This window comes from Taudactylus pleione, unplaced genomic scaffold (assembly GCF_031769625.1).
Source record: "Taudactylus pleione unplaced genomic scaffold, aTauple2 ptg000460l, whole genome shotgun sequence".
NCBI classification, from domain to species: Eukaryota; Metazoa; Chordata; class Amphibia; order Anura; family Myobatrachidae; genus Taudactylus; species Taudactylus pleione.
In genome coordinates this window covers 921,909-943,196 of record NW_028284862.1, presented here as the reverse complement: position 1 = coordinate 943,196, position 21,288 = coordinate 921,909, and the positions used below count along the sequence as shown (strand labels likewise).

General features: G+C 47.2%; 1 pseudogene; it reads left to right on the top strand.

Annotated features, from left to right (window-relative positions):
* Nucleotides 1–18,040: 18,040 nt before the first annotated feature.
* Nucleotides 18,041–19,027, top strand: LOC148504700 (protein CFDP2 pseudogene; annotated as a pseudogene).
* Nucleotides 19,028–21,288: the final 2,261 nt, after the last annotated feature.

The window sequence follows — 21,288 nt, the reverse complement described above, 5'->3', positions numbered from 1 at the left end:
GCATTGCCGAAGGTGCAGGCTTTAGAGCAGGCGGACCTCCGCCGCCCTATGCGGCTGAAGGTTCAGGTACAGCTGATACCAAAAATAATAAAAATGTAATGTCACAGTTGGTGCTAGTGAGTTACCTGTATCAGGTGATGAACTGGAATCACTGGAGGCCGGCTGGACTGGAACCATGGGTAACATGAATAGCTCTTTTAATATAAGAAGTGGGTAGCAGTGAGAACTGCCTTTGGTGATGAGTGACTGGAACTGGAAACTAGCAACGTTGGAGTGAGACCAGAAGGAACTTGGAGGGACCGGACTGGGACCGGCAGGCAGGCTGACTGAGCTGGTCAGGGTACCAGTAGATGAGCTTGCAGATGGATGGTAGCACGGAAGCTACTTGGTGCAGCTAATGAGCAGTGAGGTGAGTGGACTTGGAGGAACCGGACTGGGACCGGCAGGAAGGCTGACTGAGCTGGTCGGATTACTAGTAGATGGGCTTGCAGACGGATGGTAGTGTGGAGGCTACTTGTTGTGGCTTGGGAAGCCGTGGGTGGACGCTGGTAGCTGGGTAGCTACGTGGAGCGGCTGGATAGCCGTGGGTAGATGCTGGTAGCTGGGTGGCTACGTGGAGCGGCCAGATAGCCGTGGGTAGACGCTGGTAGCTGGGTAGCTACGTGGAGCAGCTGGATAGCCGTGGGTAGATGCTGGTAGCTGGGTGGCTACGTGGAGCTGCCAGATAGCTGTGGGTAGACGCTGGTAGCTGGGTAGCTACGTGGAGCAGCTGGATAGCCGTGGGTAGACGCTGGTAGCTGGGTAGCTACATGGAGCAGCTGGATAGCCGTGGGTAGACACTGGTAGCTGGGTGGCTACGTGGAGCGGCCAGATAGCCGTGGGTAGACGCTGGTAGCTGGGTAGCTACGTGGAGCAGCTGGATAGCCGTGGGTAGACGCTGGTAGCTGGGTGGCTACGTGGAGCGGCTGGATAGCCGTGGGTGGATGCTGGTAGCTGGGTGGCTACGTGGATCGGCCGGATAGCCGTGGGTAGATGCTGGTAGCTGGGTGGCTACGTGGAGTGGCCGGATAGCCGTGGGTAGACGCTGGTAGCGTGGAAGCTACTTGGTGCGGCCTGGGAGCCATGTAGTGAAGCTGGTAGCGTGGAAGCTACTTGGAGTGGCCTGGGAGCCGTAGGTGAGAGATCGTAGTGTGGAAGCTACTTGGTGCGGCCTGGGAGCCATGTGGAGAAGCTGGTAGTGTGGAAGCTACTTGGTGCGGCCTGGGAGCCGTGTGGAGAAGCTGGTAGCGTGGAAGCTACTTGGAGTGGCCTGGAAGCCGTAAGTGAGAGGCTGGTAGCGTGGATAGCTGAACGCAGCAGTCTTATGGATAGCACTGGTCTAGGAACCAGCAGGAGCATGGGACATACTGGTACTCAGAGGTACAGCTATAGCATAAGTTGTACACCACGGAATTGTAACAAGATGTTCAAGCACTGAGTGCTATTAGAGGAGGATCTATATACCTAGAGTCTGGCAGCGATTGGTGGATACAGACAGGTGGTCTGGCAGTGGCATTCTGAGTGGAGCAAGGCACAACATGCAGAGGGAGTAATCGTCTCTGCAGCCCTTGAGAATCAGGTCCACACCTGTGATTCCAATTAAGACTAGCAATGCTCACAGACAGAGCAGGGTCCAGGTGATTAATCAGTGTGGGGGAAGAGCAGTCTGCACACACAGAGATGTTACAGCCAGCATGATTCAGCCAAAGCAGATGTCCCAGGAGAAATACAAACACAGATCCATGGAGTAGCTGGCAGAGGTTAGTCACAAAAGGTAAAAACTAGCCAGGATTGTGACATGTAACAAGTAGCTTGTACCCTCTCCTGAGTAATTATAAGGAAAATGTTTATGAATCAGATGATGAATCTGTTGTAGTGTCCTCCATTTCACATGTTGTTCAAATGTTAGCTATTCCACCGCAGCAAGCACAGGGAGTGACCCCACCAGGTATAGCAGCAGAGGTGATACCATCAGCTGTAGCACCACCAACTGAAGTGACAGCTGCAGTTGGTGGAAGTTGGTACAACTTATGCTATAGCTGTACCTCTGAGTACCAGTATGTCCCAGGCTCCTGCTGGTTCCTAGAACAGTGCTATCCGTAAGCCTGCTGCGTTGAGCTATCCACGCTACCAGCCTCTCACCTACGGCTCCCAGGCTGCTCCAAGTAGCTTCCACGCTACCAGCTTCTCCACACGGCTCCCAGGCCACACCAAGTAGCTTCCACACTACCATCTCTCACCTACAGCTGCCAGGCCACTCCAAGTAGCTTCCACGCTACCAGCTTCTCTACACGGCTCCCAGGCCACACCAAGTAGCTTCCACACTACCAGCATCTACCCTCGGCTATCCGGCCGCTCCACGTAGCCACCCAGCTACCAGCGTCTACCCACAGCTATCCGGCCGCTCCACGTAGCCACCCAGCTACCAGCATCCACCCACGGCTATGCAGCCACTCCACATAGCCACCCAGCTACCAGCATCTACCCACGGCTATCCAGCCACTCCACGTAGCTACCCAGCTACCAGCATCTACCCACGGCTATCCAGCTGCTCCATGTAGCCACCCAGCTACCAGCATCCACCCACGGCTATCCAGCCGCTCCACGTAGCCACCCAGCTACCAGCGTCTACCCACAGCTATCCAGCCGCTCCACGTAGCTACCCAGCTACCAGCATCTACCCACAGCTATCCGGCCGCTCCACATAGCCACCCAGCTACCAGTGTCTACCCACGGCTATCCAGCCGCTCCATGAAGCCACCCAGCTACCAGCATCTACCCACGGCTATCCAGCCGCTCCACATAGCCACCCAGCTACCAGTGTCTACCCACGGCTATAGAGCCACTCCACGTAACCACCCAGCTACCAGCGTCTACCCATGGCTATCCGGCCGCTCCACGTAGCCACCCAGCTACCAGCATCTACCCACAGCTATCCAGCCGCTCCACGTAGCCACCCAGCTACCAGCATCTACCCACGGCTAACCAGCCACTCCATGTAGCCACCCAGCTACCAGCGTCCACCCACGGCTATCCAACTGCTCCACGTAGCTACCCAGCTACCAGTGTCTACCCACAGCTATCCAGCCACTCCACGTAGCCACCCAGCTACCAGCCTCTACCCACGGCTATCCAGCCGCTCCACGTAGCCACCCAGCTACCAACATCCACCCTCAGCTTCCCAAGCCACAACAAGTAGCTTCCACGCTACCATCCATCTGCAAGCCCATCTACTAGTAACCCGACCAGCTCAGTCAGCCTTCCTGCCGGTCCCAGTCCGGTTCCTCCAAGTCCACTCACCTCACTGCTCATTAGCTGCACCAAGTAGCTTCCATGCTACCATCCATCTGCAAGCTCATCTACTGGTACCCCGAACAGTTCAGTCAGCCTACCTTCCGGTTCCCGTCCGGTCCTTCCAAGTTCCTTCTGGTCTCACTCCAACGTTGCTAGTTTCCAGTTCCAGTCACTCATCACCAAAGGCAGTTCTCACTGCTACCCACTTCTTATATTAAAAGAGCTATTCATGTTACCCATGGTTCCAGTCCAGCCGGCCTCCAGTGATTCCAGTTCATCACCTGATACAGGTAACCCACTAGCACCAACTGTGACATCCCAATGGGAATCCGGACGCATACGGTGTAGTGCCTACAAGGAATGTAACTATGCATTGTCTATGAACGCGAGCAGAGCTGCATTCTATAATATCAGACCTTCCCGACCGTAGAAAAGAATTAGCTAAATGCCCAAAATTTGTTAATGATCTCGGTAATGCTCACGAGCCAACCAACAGGGATTGGCGAGTGGCATTACGGGCATAGCTTCCATCTAATACCGACGTGAAAAGATTCATCACGGCCTGTGTATTGGATGTAGATGATCCCTTAATTGATGAAAGTAACCAAATAACATTGCCTGCATAGTCACCCAGTTGGCCGTATATTTTCCAGTAGAAGTGAACTGGAGTAAAATTTTCACCATTAAACAGAAGGAGAGTGAGTCTGCAGCAGATTATTTCACCCGAGCAATGCAGACTATCACCCAGTACACTGGGATAGAAGACCTAAAAGACAACACACACCACAGGGAAGTAGCAGTCACTCTACTTATGGATTGTCTTAAAGGCAACCTAAAGACCAGGGTTCAGACTTCCCAACTTAACTAGAGGGGAATCACGGTAGACGCTCTCAGGGAATCTGCTATTGAACATGATAAAAACAACCTCAGGAAAAGAGAAACACAAAGCGAGAAGCTAATGGCTGTTAGTATTCAAGCTTTGGAAGCAATGTATATACAGCCACAAAAAGACATGTACACCTGCACAACTACATGCTCTCAGTACATACCATCCTGCGCAGCCACACACGCATCAGCAACAAAACACATATCAACATACCTTGCCTCAACACACATACCATACACAGCCTCAAACTCTTCATGTACCCCAACCCACACAACAACAACCTTTCAACACATAGTCACAAAGGTGTTATAACTGTAATCAGATAGGACACATAAGTAAAAACTGCAGGGAGAATAGGAGGGGGCCACCTTACCAGGGGGCACCTGAACACCCACAGAAGTCAGGACAGTTCCAACAGTCACCAGCACACATAGTGGCAGTAAATGCTTTACTGGAAAAAGATAGTCAGTGCTAGGGGTCAGGTCATACCTGTAGTCTACAGCCAGTCAGGTTAACTGAGAATACTAGGGAAGAACCTACGATGACAGTTGATGCAGCTGGTACTAAACATACTTTTCTTGTAGACACAGAGGCGACCAGGTCAGTGATAAATTCTCCATTAAATTTTCAGGTTACTAACAAAACCATAGCAGCCATGGGGGTAACGGGTAAAGTGCAACATTATCCTTTAACCAAATCCGCAGAGGTTACTATCGGACCATTGCAAACCAAACATTCTTTTTTCTTGGCAGCAGCGGCTCCTACTAACCTACTGGGAAGGGATTTGTTGTGAACAATGGGATGTGTCATTTATTGTACCCCTGATGGTATATTTCTAGATATCCCAGAGAAGGTTGCGCATGTGGACACCCCACAAAGACTAATGTTGCACTCTACCGTTCTAGAGCAAATTTCACCCCAGGTAAAGGAAATGTTGTTACAAATACCAGGGTCCCTCTGAACCAAAGATGGACAGGACACTGGATTGATGGCAAATGTAGCTCCCGTAATGGTAAATCTAAAAAGTGGTAGGCAAGCTCCAAAAATTCCCCAGTACCCATTAAAACCAGAAGCAGAGATAGAGGTTTATCCCATAATTGAGCAGTTATTGCAACAGGGAATTTTAGTCCATACAGCAAGTGTAGCCAATAGTCGCATTTTTCCAGTGAAGAAGGCTGGGGGGAGGGGCTATAGATTAGTACAGGACTTTAGAGGGGTTAATAAAGTAGTAGAGAGCCAATTCCCCATAGTGCCAAATCCAGCTGTTTTCCTTGTTCAGATTCCACCATCCGCAACCCATTTCACTGTCATTGACCTATGTTCTGCATTCTTCTCTGTCCCTCTTCACCCTGACTGTCAGTATCTATTTGCAGTCACATACAGAGGGGTACAATACACATTGACACGATTGCCCCAGGGCTTCATAGATAGCCCCAGTATTTTCTCTCAGGCCTTACACGACTGTTTGCAATCTTTTCAACCTGCTAATGGATCTGTTCTAATTCAATATGTAGACTATTTATTGTTATGCTCTGATTCGTTTATGTCATGTTTAAATGATACTAAACTGTTGTTTTGGGACATTGTCTAGCCCAGGGGCTATGACATTTGACAACTGACAGAATGCAGGCCATACAAACAATGACACTGCCGCAAAACCAACAGCAAATCCGTACCTTCTTGGGAATGTGTGGATACTGCAGAATGTGGATCCCAGGTTTTTCTATTTTGGTATTACCATTGCAGGAGTTAGTTTCATCCTCAAAACCCGATCATGTCACACACACTGAGGAGACAGAGCAGGCTTTCCTTAACCTTAAGGATAGTCTGACAAGAGCACCTGCCCTGGGAATACCAGATTATGAAAAACCCTTTGAGTTATATTGTACGGAAGCTGATGGCTGCGCGGCAGGTGTCCTCACACAAAAACATAGTGATGCTAGCAGACCTGTAGCATACTACTGTGCCCAATTGGACACTGTGGCAAGATCACTCCCAACGTGTTTAAGAAGTATAGCAGCGACTGCTCTTTTGGTAAATAAGAGTGAGGATGTAGTATTAGGTCATGATATGATTGTTTTTACACCCCATGCTGTATCTGCTTTACTGAATTCTGCCCAAACTAGACATGTCTCCGCAGCTAGGTTCACAAAATGGGAACTAGCTCTAATGGCACCTGCAAATATCACCATTAAACGATATAACACTTTAAAACCAGCAACATACTTACCATATGTGCCTAGGAAGGCACAAAGGGTGGAGAGAGGTGAGCCACTGTCTGAGGTGAGTTCTGCAAGTATACTGACACACATGATTGTATGGAATATTTGAATCAGACCTTTACTGCAATACCAGACATACATGATACGCCGTCATTAAGTGTAAAGCCCACACGTACGAGGAAGACCCAGTGCTACTGGGCAATAACAGGGCAGATGAAACTGCCAAATGGGCAGCAGGTTTAAGAGTGAACATGCCACTTAATCAAATAATGGTTTTCCAAGCAATTGATGCGCAGAAATTAATTATTAATTTGTGTTCCATACAGGAAAGGGCAGTCTGGAGATCAAAGAGATGTGTCCAAGAGGCTTAGGAGAGATGGACAAGGTAGGCCTGTTGCACCCGCTCGTTCAGAAAAAGGGGCCGGATATGTAAATAGAGCGCTCGCTCTTTGCGGTCTGTTGACGCCTCTATGTCTGAACGAGCGAACGAAACATGCGCTCGCTATTTTTAAAAAAACGCCCCCTGGCCGCTCGCATCCTATGTCATCTCCGCTATTTATTAGATTAATCGAGTACATCGAAAGGCGTAAGAACTGCTCGCAGTGCTTGTGGTAGGATTTTCCTACCGCAATCATGCGAGCAGTTCAGGCTAAGAAACAACCAAGTGACGTGGTCGATGACGCTGCTTTGTTAATTATGCACACCCTTGAAACACTTGTTTTGACCGTTTGGCACGCCTGCGTTCGGATCACCACTTCCCGTTTTTCAAGCACCTTCCCATGTTACCACCCACAAACGCCTCATTCTGTCACTCAAATTAGCAGGCATTTGCTATTCTGCGAGCACACGATTTCCAACTGCACTGACTGGTTCGCGCATGCATATTACAACCCATATGCATGCGCAGTTGTGCGAACATCGCTCGGAGCAAACGAGCAGCCGCTTAGGAGCGGCTCTGAATCAGGCCCTCAGTACAGTAATTGCTAAGAGATCTGTTATCCCAGAAACTCGGAGACAGTGTGAGGGGTTTGTCTGAGGAATACTGTATTCGTGAGTATTGTGGGTCCCTAATCAATGAGAGATGTGTCCAACGGTGCCAGCCCAAGTATAACCAGTATTGGGGTGGGTATCCTTTAGAGGATTATCATGCCTTGGTGGGCAAAGTCTTCAATCAGACTGAATGTTGGGTGTGCTCTCACGTGCCTCAGGGACAACATAATGTAGGACTAGTACCACTCCCATTAAATGTCTCTGAGGTCCTTGAAAGACATAAGGGGAAGACACTGGATGGAAAATGTATTATGTCCAAGCCTCCAAATTTTAAACTCCATCAGTACCAGGTGGATAGATCCCTGTTATGTTTAAACATCACCAATTCCAATAAACTAGGAAATTGGGAGGTGTCCGGGAACAATCAGACAATGACCTTTTCACACAGAGCTGATAATGCACCAGTAGATGGTGGACTTATACGCAACATTACCGGTGGAAGACACTTCCGATATAAGTATACACTTAGTTCCACCAAAGTAATGGTTGGCAGAGTACCAGAAGGGTACTGTGCAGTTATTGTACAACCTAAAATATGTATCAGTCAAATGGGAAAATCTGGGGTAGGATTATTTGTCAGAGAATTGTGTCCAATGATAATGATGCATTCTGGGGGTCATTCAGACCCGCTTGCGAGCGCAGGACGCTCGCAAGCGGGTCGATGTTCCCCCACTGCGCATGCGCACGACGGAGGGAGCTCCGTCGTGCGCATGCGCGAGACTCGGCGAGTGACGGGCTCTCCATCGCTCCGGGTCTCGCACCAAAGGGGGCGTGCTGTCGATCTTGATTGACAGCACGCCCCCTTTGGTGGGCATGCCGGGGGCATGCCTGCCAGACGGAGGCGTTCCCATGGGAACGCCTACCGTCTGAAGCCGGCCCCACTGACATCACTAGTGATGTCAGTGGGAGTGATTTTGGCTCTGATAGAGCCAAAATCACTCCAGGGCTTGCGGCAGCGAGACCCCACTGCGGGGTCTCCGTCGCAAGCCCGATGGTCGCGATGGTCAAGACCATCGCGACCATCATCATGGACGCTCGCATATGCTGTGGGTGGTCACCCACAGCTATGCGAGTGGCCAGGAGGCTGCTCCATTTTCATGGAGGAGGGACCTGATTCAGAGCGAGCGCTCTGGTCAGAGCGTTCAGCTCTGAATCAGGCCCTCTATTCCTTTTGTACTCCCAGATGATGTGTATTTTATATGTGGAAGGAAAGCGTATAAGTGGCTCTCTCCGAGTTCCAAAGGTTTATGTTATCTGGGAAGGGTACTTCCAGAGGTTATGACCCTTACACATGGTGAAATGCTTGGTATCCATAAAAACACACCATCTCCATATCTTCATACACATTATGAACACCGTGACAAAAGAAACATGATACCTGGTGACATACATGCAGCTACACAGTTGATGAGTGAAAGAACTGGTTTCCAAATTTTAGTAGCACTAGATCCCACCAGGATAGCTCGGGGTACTTTAAATTTTAGATACATCCAAGATCTTGCTAACTTAATAGATAATATCATGGAGATGTATGATGACATGTTCAGGTATACCAGCAAGGAGCTACAAGCTTATAAGAAAGAACTTGTGCAACATAGGGTAGTGTTAAATTATTTAACAGCTGTTATTGGTGGGTACTGTGTAACCTTGGCCACCAAGTTTGGTGTCAAGTGTTGCACGTACATCACCAATAACACTAGTGACCCCAAGGAGGTGATAGATCAGAAGATGGAATAAATTCTGCAGCTGAAATGGGAATTTTGAAAGAACCATAATGCTTCACTGGCTGAAGTATAGGAAAAGGTATTAGAGTGGTTCTCTTGGTTGAACCTGTGAAATGGTTCTCCGGTCTAGGAGAGTGGGTCCAGGAACTGGTTTCTATTGTGGGTAAGCTCTTGATCCTCATACTTATTGTCATCCTAGTAATTGGCTTATGTGTCAGGTGTGTTCCTAATGTATTGAAGTGTGGAAAATGTACAAGGCCAAACAGAGAAACAGAGATTATGATGGTGGTAAGCAATGATTTTATGGATACCAAGGTCAAGGAAAAACTGTATTATAACCATGAATTAGAATGTACCATCAGATGATGAAATATTAAAAAAAAAATTGTGTGGTCATGCATAGATGTATTATTAATGTTATTTTTAAACATCCTAGATAATGTATTCTCAATCCCCTCAAACTTCCTTTATAGGTTCGATGAGATCCCACATCCCACCAATGATCCCTATAAATCCACAGATGGCGTATAAGGGTTGTTTTACCCTCTTTTGAAATGCATTATTAACGGTTCAGTGACCTACTTGTGTTGCACCGTTTATAACCTTGAATAGTACATTATTATGCATGACTACAAAAGGTTAAGAACAGAGGGCCTGATTCAAAGCCGGACGCTATTTGCAGATGGTCGTTCCAAAAAAGGGGCTGGCTATTTAAATTGAGCGCTCGCTCTTTGCGGTTTGTTGACGCCTCTATGTCTGAGCGAGCGAGCGAACGAAAAATGCGCTCGCTATTTTGTAAAGACGCCCCTTTGCCGTTCGCATCACACGTCATCTCTGGTATTTATAAGATTAATCGGGTACATCGAAAGGTATCTGAACTGCTCGCAGTGCTTGTGGTAGCTATTTCCTACCGCTATCACTGCGAGCAGTTCAGGCTAAAAGACAACCAAGTGACGTGGTCGATGACGCTCCTTTACTAATTATGCACTCCCATTAATCGCCCTTTTGACCATTAGGCACGCCTGCGTTCGAATCTCCACTCCCCCGTTTTCAAGCACCTTCCCCTGTTACCACCCACAAACGGTACATTCTGTCAATCAAATTAGCAGCCCCTCGCTGTTTTGGGAGCGCACGATTTCCGACCGCAATAACTGGTTTGCGCATGCACATTACGACCCATACGCAGTTGTGCGATCATCGCTCAGAGCGAACGAGCGGTCGCTTACGAGCGGCTCTGAATCAGGCCCAGAGTGTGATAGCTTGTTGATTGCTATCAAATGGTGGTCTGTCAAAGTTGGATGATTGGCTGAGATCAGATCTTTGAAAAATCTGAAGACCCCATGTTTGCGTTGTCTGCACGACGCCATCTGGCATAGTCAGTATATCATTGTGAACGGCGCTATTTAACGTTGTGTACATCTGCCGTGTTACTGCACACTGTTAAAGTCTTTACATAATAAATGCGCACGGATACACATATGTATTTAAAGACTTTATATATATTTAAAAATGTAAGGTTTGGTCAGTGCTGGGAGACAAGTCTTGTGGACATGTCTGTGACTAGTAATTGAAAAACACACACATACTGTGAGGTACAGATGAGTGTTTTGAATGAACCATTGTCTTTAAGACTGACTATCATTGTATGCCTAAAGGAACTAGCATTTACCTTCCAAACAGGCTGGAGAGAGGCCTTTGATTACATTGTGATTCCATCAAGTATCTGCTGGCCATCTCTGATCAGAACAACTCCATTGTCTGTCATTTTTGAACTTAGGGCCTGCTTCAAACCCGCTCACGAACGCTGAGCGCTTGCAAGCGGGTCGATGTTGGCTCAGTGCGCATGCGCGAGACCCGGATAGAGACGGGCAAGCCGTCGCTCCGGGTCTTGTACCAAAGGGGGCGTGCTGTCGATGGTGAGTGACAGCACGCCCCCATTGGTGGGCGTGCTGGGGGCGTGGCTGCCCAGACGGAGGCGTTCCCATGGGAACGCCTACCATCTGGGGCCGGTCCCACTGACATCACAAGTGATATCAATGGGAGTGCCTTCAGCTCTGATAGAGTCGAAAGCACTCCAGGGCTTGCGGCAATGAGACCCTACCACAAGCGTATCGTTGCACGCCCGATAGTCGCAATGGTCTTGATGTTGCGATGGTCTTGACCATCGCGACCATCTTCCTGGCCACTCGCTATAGCTGTGGGTGGTCACCCACAGCTATATAAGCGGCCAGGAGGCAGCTCTAAAAATTAAGAAGCACGGCCCTGATTCAGAGCGAGCACTCTGTCAGAGCGTCCGGCTCTAAATCAGGGCCTTAGTTCAGACAGAAGTAATATCAATACTACCAGTTACTGGATAAAGCTATATATATATATATATATATATAATAATATATGTATATATATTAATCCATGACACTGATGCACATTTGCACACATATATATACATACACTAAAACGATCGCATGTATATCCACAATGCGTGCAGAGTTGCTATTGTAAATATAAACCCACACACAGCTCATGTTTGCGCTGTACACAACCCCTGCACACAGCGCACCTTATACGCTGCGTGTAGACACACAACGCATGCTTACATATAATCATAAATATACACGTACTCATAAAAGGTTCCTGCACATTAAAAGTAATATTAGAGGTTTTAGTAGCATATAATTATGTTGTGAAATGTATGTATATGATATTTAAGGTATACAACATGGTAGACATGGAATGTTTGGTACTATACTGACACCCTGTTTATTTCCAGATATTTGAGTCTATCAGTGAGGGAGTCGCATCTTGCGTTCAATGGTTATGGATCATAGGAAATTACTGGTTAGAATGTATTCTGTATGTAGTGTCTTTAGCTAGTTTAAACCAATTAAAGACAATGTAATCTCAAGAGACTGTGGAGAATTGGGACATACCCCTAGAGAACCGTCCTATGAACTACAGTGTACTACAAAGACCAGGAACCAATGGAATTATGTTTGTCTGTCTACATTGTAGTTATCATGATGTGTAGGGTATATTACCTGCGCACCGGTTCCAGTCAGTAGCCATTCTTCTTGTATTACCACAGACCTCAGGATTGACGGCTGTATACTGGGACCGGTGCGCATGCGTATGTATCAAGCTGTACCTTTTGTATTTAATTGTCTTTGCGCTAATTGTGATAGATCAAAGCGTGTAACTAACTTTTTGTTGCAATAAGAACTTTTTGTGCTTTTGAAACACAGTTGAGCTGGAAAGCAATTATTTATTGTGCGACAGGTGACGCTAAATAGCGTCTTGCGATTATTTAGGGGTAACGACAATATGCTTTTCATAGTTGCTATATACCACGTCTCTATCTACCTACTGCCCTATATACTATGCCTCTATCTACCTGCTGCACTATATACCACGCCTCTACTTGCTGTGCTATATACCATGCCTCTATCTACCTGCTGCTCTATACACCACGCCTCTACCTGCTGTGCTATATACCATGTCTCTACTTGCTGTGCTATATACGTCTCTATCTACCTGCTGTGCTATATACCATGCCTCTACTTGCTGTGCTATATACCACACCTCTATCTACCTGCTGCGCTATACACCACGCCTATACCTGCTGTGCTATATACCATGCCTCTACCTGCTGTGCTATATACCACGTCTCTACTTGCTGTGCTATATACCACGTCTCTATCTACCTGCTGTGCTATATACCACGCCTCTATCTACCTGCTACACTATATACCATGCCTCTACTTGCTGCGCTATATACCACGTCTCTATTTGCTGTGCTATATACCACGTCTCTACTTGCTGTGCTATATACCACGCCTCTATCTACCTGCTACACTATATACCATGCCTCTACTTGCAGCGCTATATACCACGCCTCTATCTACCTGCTACACTATATACCATGCCTCAACTTGCTGCGCTATATACCATGCCTCTATCTACCTGCTGCGCTATATACCACGCTTCTATCTACCTGCTGCGCTATATACCACACCTCTATCTACCTGCTGCGCTATATACCACGCCTCTATCTACCTGCTTCGCTATATACCATGCCTCTATTTGCTGTGCTATATACCACGCCTCTATCTACCTGCTGCGCTATATACCATGCCTCTACTTGCTGTGCTATATACCACGCCTCTACCTGCTGCGCTATATACCATGCCTCTACTTGGTGTGCTATATACCATGCCTCTATCTACCTGCTGCGCTATATACCACGCTTCTATCTACCTGCTGCGCTATATACCTCACCTCTATCTACCTGCTGCGCTATATACCACGCCTCTATCTACCTGCTGCGCTATATACCATGCCTCTATCTACCTGCTTCGCTATATACCATGCCTCTATTTGCTGTGCTATATACCATGCCTCTATCTACCTGCTGCGCTATATACCACGTCTCTATCTACCTGCTGTGCTATATACCACACCTCTATCTGCCTGCTGTGCTATATACCATGCCTCTATTTACCTGCTGTGCTATATACCACGCCTCTACCTGCTGTGCTATATACCACGTCTCTATCTACCTGCTGCACTATATACCATGCCTCTACTTGCTGTGCTATATACCACGCCTCTATCTACCTGCTGCACTATATACCATGCCTCTACTTGCTGCGCTATATACCACGCCTCTATCTACCTGCTGCGCTATATACCACGCTTCTATCTACCTGCTGTGCTATATACCATGCCTCTATCTACCTGCTGCACTATATACCACGCCTCTATCTACCTGCTGCACTATATACCACACCTGCACTATATACCACACCTCTATCTACCTGCTGCGCTATATACCACGCCTCTATCCACCTGCTGCACTGTATACCACACCTCTATCTACCTGCTGCACTGTATACCACACCTCTATCTACCTGCTGCGCTATATACCACGCCTCTATCTACCTGCTTCGCTATATACCATGCCTCTATTTGCTGTGCTATATACCACGTCTCTATCTACCTGCTGCGCTATATACCATGCCTCTACTTGCTGTGCTATATACCACGCCTCTACCTGCTGCGCTATATACCATGCCTCTACTTGGTGTGCTATATACCATGCCTCTACCTGCTGTGCTATATACCACGTCTCTATCTACCTGCTGCACTATATACCATGCCTCTACTTGCTGTGCTATATACCACGCCTCTATCTACCTGCTGCACTATATACCATGCCTCTACTTGCTGCGCTATATACCACGCCTCTATCTACCTGCTGCGCTATATACCACGCTTCTATCTACCTGCTGTGCTATATACCATGCCTCTATCTACCTGCTGCGCTATATACCACGCCTCTATCTACCTGCTGCACTATATACCACACCTGCACTATATACCACACCTCTATCTACCTGCTGCGCTATATACCACGCCTCTATCTACCTGCTGCACTATATACCACACCTCTATCTACCTGCTGCACTGTATACCACACCTCTATCTACCTGCTGCGCTATATACCACGCCTCTATCTACCTGCTTCGCTATATACCATGCCTCTATTTGCTGTGCTATATACCACGTCTCTATCTACCTGCTGCGCTATATACCATGCCTCTACTTGCTGTGCTATATACCACGCCTCTACCTGCTGCGCTATATACCATGCCTCTACTTGCTGTGCTATATACCATGCCTCTATCTACCTGCTTCGCTATATACCATGCCTCTATTTACCTGCTGTGCTATATACCACACCTCTATCTACCTGCTGTGCTATATACCACATCTCTATCTGCCTGCTGTGCTATATACCATGCCTCTATCTAACTGCTGTGCTATATACCACGCCTCTATCTACCTGCTGTGTTATATACCATGCCTCTATCTACCTGCTTCGCTATATACCATGCCTCTATTTACCTGCTGTGCTATATACCACGTCTCTATCTGCTGTGCTATATACCACGCCTCTATCTACCTGCTGTGCTATATACCACGCCTCTATCTACCTGCTGTGCTATATACCATGCCTCTATCTACCTGCTGTGCTATATACCATGCCTCTATCTACCTGCTGTGCTATATACCATGCCTCTATCTACCGGCTGTGCTATATACCTCTATCTACTGGCTGTGCTATATACCTCTATCCGTACGTTAGGAGATCACATCCAACCAGCTCTCCACCTACTCCTGTCGAAGCCGGATGATTGGCTGAGACCTAAATGATAAAATTAATATTGGCACAACGCCATTTTGCGAATGGTAGCACAACGCCATTTTGCGAATCCCACATCTTATCCGTGTACAGCGCTATGTTGATTATTAGCGTTGTGCGTCTGCCACTGCCCTATGTTAAAAATCCTCATTATACAAATACGTACATTAATACATATAATATGAACCCCGCAACGCACGTACCATGGTGTACTCCACAAACACGTAGATGTACAACGCATACTAGCGTCTTTTAATACCCCCACACCGACACATTGCACACTTACACTAAAAGGTTCCCTTTTGATTTTGTGTGAATAATAACTTTTTGTGCTTTGGAACCACACTCAAAGTCTGGAAAGCAATTATTTCTTGTGCGACTTGCAACGCTAAATAGTGACATTAAGGTATATAGATCATTAGGTATTCATACTCCTTTCCCAGATCACCCCTCCCCATCAACTTTACCAACTCTTACATCCTTCTCCCCTGTATCTGGAGAGGAAGTCATGGCCCTCATCCGGTTTTCCCCCGCTTCCACCTCCCCCCTTGATCCTATCCCCTCCCGCCTCCTCTTTCTTTCTGCCTGCTCCCATCTTGCAAACCTCATTAACCTCTGCTATGCATCAGTCACTGTTCCTTCTGCATTCAAGCATGCCCTTGTCTCCCCCATTCTTAAAAAAACCTACCCTTGATCCTAACCTTCTTTCTAACTACCGAACCATCTCTCTCTTCCGTTTTGCCTCCAAACTCCTTGAGTGGATTGTCTACAACCGCCTTACCACTTTTCTTTCCTCCCACTCCCTCCTTGACCCTTTTTAGTCCGGCCTCCGTTCTCTCCACTCCACTGAAACTGCCCTCACGAAAGTCAGCAACGACCTCCTTGCTGCCAAATCCAAAGGCCACTACTCTCTTCTCATTCATCTCTCTGCTGCTTTTGACACTGTGCACCACCCTCTCCTGTTGCATACCCTTCACTCCCTTGGTCTACGTGACACTGCCCTCTCCTGGCTGTCCTCCTTCCTCTCTGACCGATCTTTGTCAGTTTCCTCTCATGACTCCTCTTCCCCCCCTTAGCCTCTTACAGTAGGTGTTCCCTAAGGTTCTGTTCCTGGACCTCTACTATTCTCACGCTATACGTCGTCTCTAGGTTAACTCATCAGCTCTTTTGACCTCCATTATCATCTCTATGCTGATGATACTCAGATCTACCTTTCCTCCCCTGATCTCTCCCCCCCTCACTCGTATGTCCAAATGTCTCTCTGCTATCCCTTCCTGGATGTCCCAGCGATTTCTTAAACTTAATGTCTAAGACAGAGCTGATTGTCTTCCCACCCTCCCACATAACCTCACTTCCCACTATTTCTTGATCAATTGATGGAATAACTATCTCATCTAGTCCCAAGGTATGCTGTCTTGGTGTTATCCTGGACTCATCCCTCTCCTTCAAACCACATATCCAGAATCTTTCACAGTCCTGTCGTTTCCATCTCAAAAATATTTCTAAGATCAGACCCTGTCTCACCCAGGATGCTACTAAAACCCTCTTACACTCACTGGTCATCTCCAGATTGGACTACTGTAACCTCCTCCTATCTGGCCTCCCCAAATCCCATCTCTCTCCTCTCCAGTCTGTCCTTAATGCCTCTGCACCACTTATCTTCCTCTCCAAATGCTCTACATCTGCCTCCCCTCTCCTACAAGCCCTACACTGACTCCCCTTCCCTTTTAGAACCCAATTTAACGTTCTCATGCTCGCTTACAAAGCCCTCATCCAATCTTCTTCCATATACATCTCTGATCTCATCTCCCTTCACTCCTGTCCGCTCTCTTCGTTCAAAGAATGCACGCCACCTTTCATGCCAGCTGATTACTTTCTCCCACTCCCACCTCCAAGATTTTGCCGGCACTGCTCCCCACCTCTGGAACTCTCTCCCACTCCCGATCAGACTCTCCACCTCTTTGCAATACTTCAAATGGGCTCTCAAGACCCACTACTTCATCAATGCTCTCCAGCTCTCATTCTAACTCCCTGCTACATGCTCCTTCCTCCGCATCTACCCCATCTGTGTCACCCGTTTGTCTGCCCCTCCCCTTTTAGAATGTAAGCTCTTACGAACAGGGCCATCTACCCTCTTGTACTTCTCCCTACTTTAGTTTCATCTACTTCTTACTCACCACTAGGGCACCTAACACTTGGTTGCTTATGCTCTGTTGCTTATCTGGGTGTTATGGTCGCTAATGTAGCAATGTATATTATCCATGTCCTTGTCCAGTATTGTATTGTTCTGTAAGTCGCTTGTCTACAATTTGTTTATGTACTTTGTAAAGGCGCTGTGGAGCACTTGTGGTGCCATATAAATAAATGATGATAATAATAATATCTACCTGCTGTGCTATATACCTCTATCTACCTGCTGTGCTATATACCTCTATCTATCTGCTGTGGCTGGCAGCTGGTGTCTGGCTTTGTGTAATGGTAATGTCTAAACCCAGCCATGTAGTTGTCAACAGCTACGTGCCGGTCCCAAGCCTGGATAAATGGGGAGGGGTGGAGAAAGAAATGGCAAACTACTCCACTATTACTGTCAAAATACTTTATGGATCACAAATAATCGCTTTCGAATATGGTGCTGGAAGGTGGGCCCCCTGGGCCAGAAGGCACCCAACAAGCTACCAGGGAAGAACAACGACGACCTTCGAGTAATTCAAGCATTCATGATGTGGATCGGATAAAGCCGTCAGGACTCCGTTATGCTGAAGCAGCTTCATGCGAAAGAAGTCATCTGCGTTTTACTAAGGCTCACAACATCGGTACATGGAAAGTCCGTGGCATGAACACGGGCAAACTGAATATCGCTAAAAGGGAGATGGAACATCTCAATATCGATATCCTTGGTGTCATCGAACTTCACTGGATTGGCAGTGGATACTTTAACAGCGATGATTATGCAGTTTAGTACTCCAGTAACGACAACATCAGACGTAATGGAGTAGCTGTGATCATGAAAAAGAAAATCGCCAAGTCCGTTCAGGGGTTCAATGCAATCAACGACAGAATCGTGTCCGTTCTTTTCTACAGGAAACCCCACACTATCACACTGCTGCAGGTTTATGCGCCCACTTCAGATGCAACAGAAGAGGATATTGAACAATTTTATGCAGATCTCCAACAAGCAGTCGACCAAAGTCTTGCTAAAGACATCATCTTTATTGCTGGAGATTTCAATGCAAAAGTAGGATGAAGAAAAGGAGAAGAGCCACTGGTGGCTGGCAAATTCGGATTAGGAGAACGGAATGAGGCCGGGGACCGACTGGTTTAGTTCTGTCAGGAAAATCGGCTACTGATCATGAACATGTGTTTTGAAGAGCCTAAACGCAGCTTATACACATGGGCATCGTCTAACAGTCAACATCACAATCAGATCGACTACTTTCTCTGCCAACAACAATGGAAGAGCTCAATACAAGCAGTTAAACCACTCCCAGGTGCGGATTGTGGCTCTGACCATTAGCTACTCGTCGCTAAAGTGAAGCTCCGGTTCAACATCATCAAAAGGACGCCTACAATGCGACGTCTTATACCAACAATATTCCAGCACAATATGGAATAGAGGTAAAAAACTGATTCGAACTGCTGAGTACAAAAGGAAAAGACCCAGACGATCTGTGGGAAGAAATGAAAGCAATCATAATGGATGAATCAAAAAAATTTGTTCTGTACAAAGAACCAGCAAAGAAATCGCAATGGTTATCAGATGCGTCAATTGAAATTTCAAGAAAGAGATGAACAGCCAAGGCCTCTGGCACTAGTATCGAATTCAAATTGCTAAATGCAGAATTTCAGAGAGAAGCGAGACGAGATAAGGAACATTACTGGAATGAACAGTGCACAAAATTGGAAGAGTCAAACAAGCAAGGCCACATTCGTGAACTGTTCGCCTTTGTGAAGCAGGCAAGTGCACCATTTACGTCACGCAAAGCAGCGACCATCAAAGACCGGAATGGTAAAATCCTACTAAATGAAGAGCAAATCAAGCACAGGTGGAAGGAATACACAATGGAATTATATGCAGACAATCGACCAAATCAGCCCATCGGCCAGGAAAACCCAAGCGAGTATGAACCAGATGTTTTAGAGGAGGAGGCTGCCTGGGCTTTAAAACAACTACCAAACAGGAAAGCCCCAGGCATCGACGGTTTACAAGCCGAATTGCTCAAGCCGGTACCTGTCTCAACACTAACAGCACTTTGCCAGCAGATATGGAGAATTAACTCATGGCCAAGAGATTGGACTAGATCAGTCTTTGTCCCACTTCCAAAAAAGAGCGATGCACAGGAATGTGGCAATTATCGGACTATTGCACTGATATCGCTATTAAGCAAAATATTGCTGAAGATTATTCAAAGACGCATGGCCTACTTTGTAGAGAAGGAGCTCCCAGAAACGCAGGCTGGATTTCGCAGGAGTCGGGGGACCAGAGATCAAATCGCAAACCTGCGATGGATTATGGAAAAAACACGAGAGTATCAAAAGGACGTGTACATTTGCTTCATTGACTACAGCAAAGCATTTAATTGCGTTGATCACGACAAGTTATGGAAATGTTTATGGCAGATGGGCATTCTGGAGCACCTGGAGAAACTGATGCGATCGCTCTACATGAGTCAAGAAACAACAGTCAGGACAGCTTTTGGCAACACGGATTGGTTCAATATCGGAAAAGGCGTTCGACAAGGCTGTATTCTCTCGCCAGCTTTATTCAATCTTTACGCCGAAATGATCGTGAGACAATGCAGTTTGGACGAGTCTACAATTGGAGTCAAAATCGGAGGGAGGAACATCAACAATCTACGATATGCCGATGACACGACTCTGCTTGCTGAAAGTAGAAAAGACCTAGAATATCTGGTCAGAAGAGTCAAAGAAGAAAGCGAGAGCATGGGACTGTACCTCAACATCAAGAAAACAAAGATAATGACTACGGCAAGTGACGATGCAGTCCATATTGCAATCGATAATGAGGAAGTCGAATCGGTACGAGACTTCCTCTTTCTGGGTTCTAAGATTGATCGCAGTGGAGAAACATCTACTGAAATAAAGCGACGAATTGCACTTGCCCGCAATGCTATGCTAGGAATGACGAAGATATGGAAGAGCAACGATATCAGCAGCACAACAAAAGCATGGTTGGTCAATGCAATTGTTTTTCCGATCTTTATGTATGCATGCGAAACCTGGACACAAGAAGATAGATCGCAAGAGAATTGACGCTTTTGAATTGTGGTGCTGGAGGTGAATGCTGCGCATACCATGGACAGCGATGAATACGAACAAGGCGTCCTAGAGCGGGTCACACCAAAAATATCATTAGAAGGCAAGATCGCCAAACAACGACTCTCGTATTTTGGACATGTCATGGAGGCTAATTCCCTAGAAACAGCGGTCCAGAAGAAGAGAACGCCAAAGAATTTGTTGGCTGGACACAATAAAGGCTGACACGAACATGTCCATAAATGACCTGAAGGCAGCGGTCAGAGAAAGAGAAGCGTGGCGTTCACTGATCCATAAAGTGTCTGAAAGTCAATGTCGACTAAACGGATAATCATCATCAATGTCTAAATCCCCTTCACGGAGACACATCATCAGCCAGTGCCCAGCGTCACTCCCCACCACTTTGTGTCATCTCTGTTGCTTGGTTTGATCAGAAACAAAGATGGCCGCACAGCCTGTGGTCCCACCGACTTGCCCGTGTGTAAGATGGCGGCCGTGTCCTCATTAGCCACGCCCTCTCCCGAGCAGCGCCCCAGGCGGGTCTCCAGGATACGGAACTGTGTACCTGTAAACACAAGCGCGGCGGTGGGCGGGGCCTCC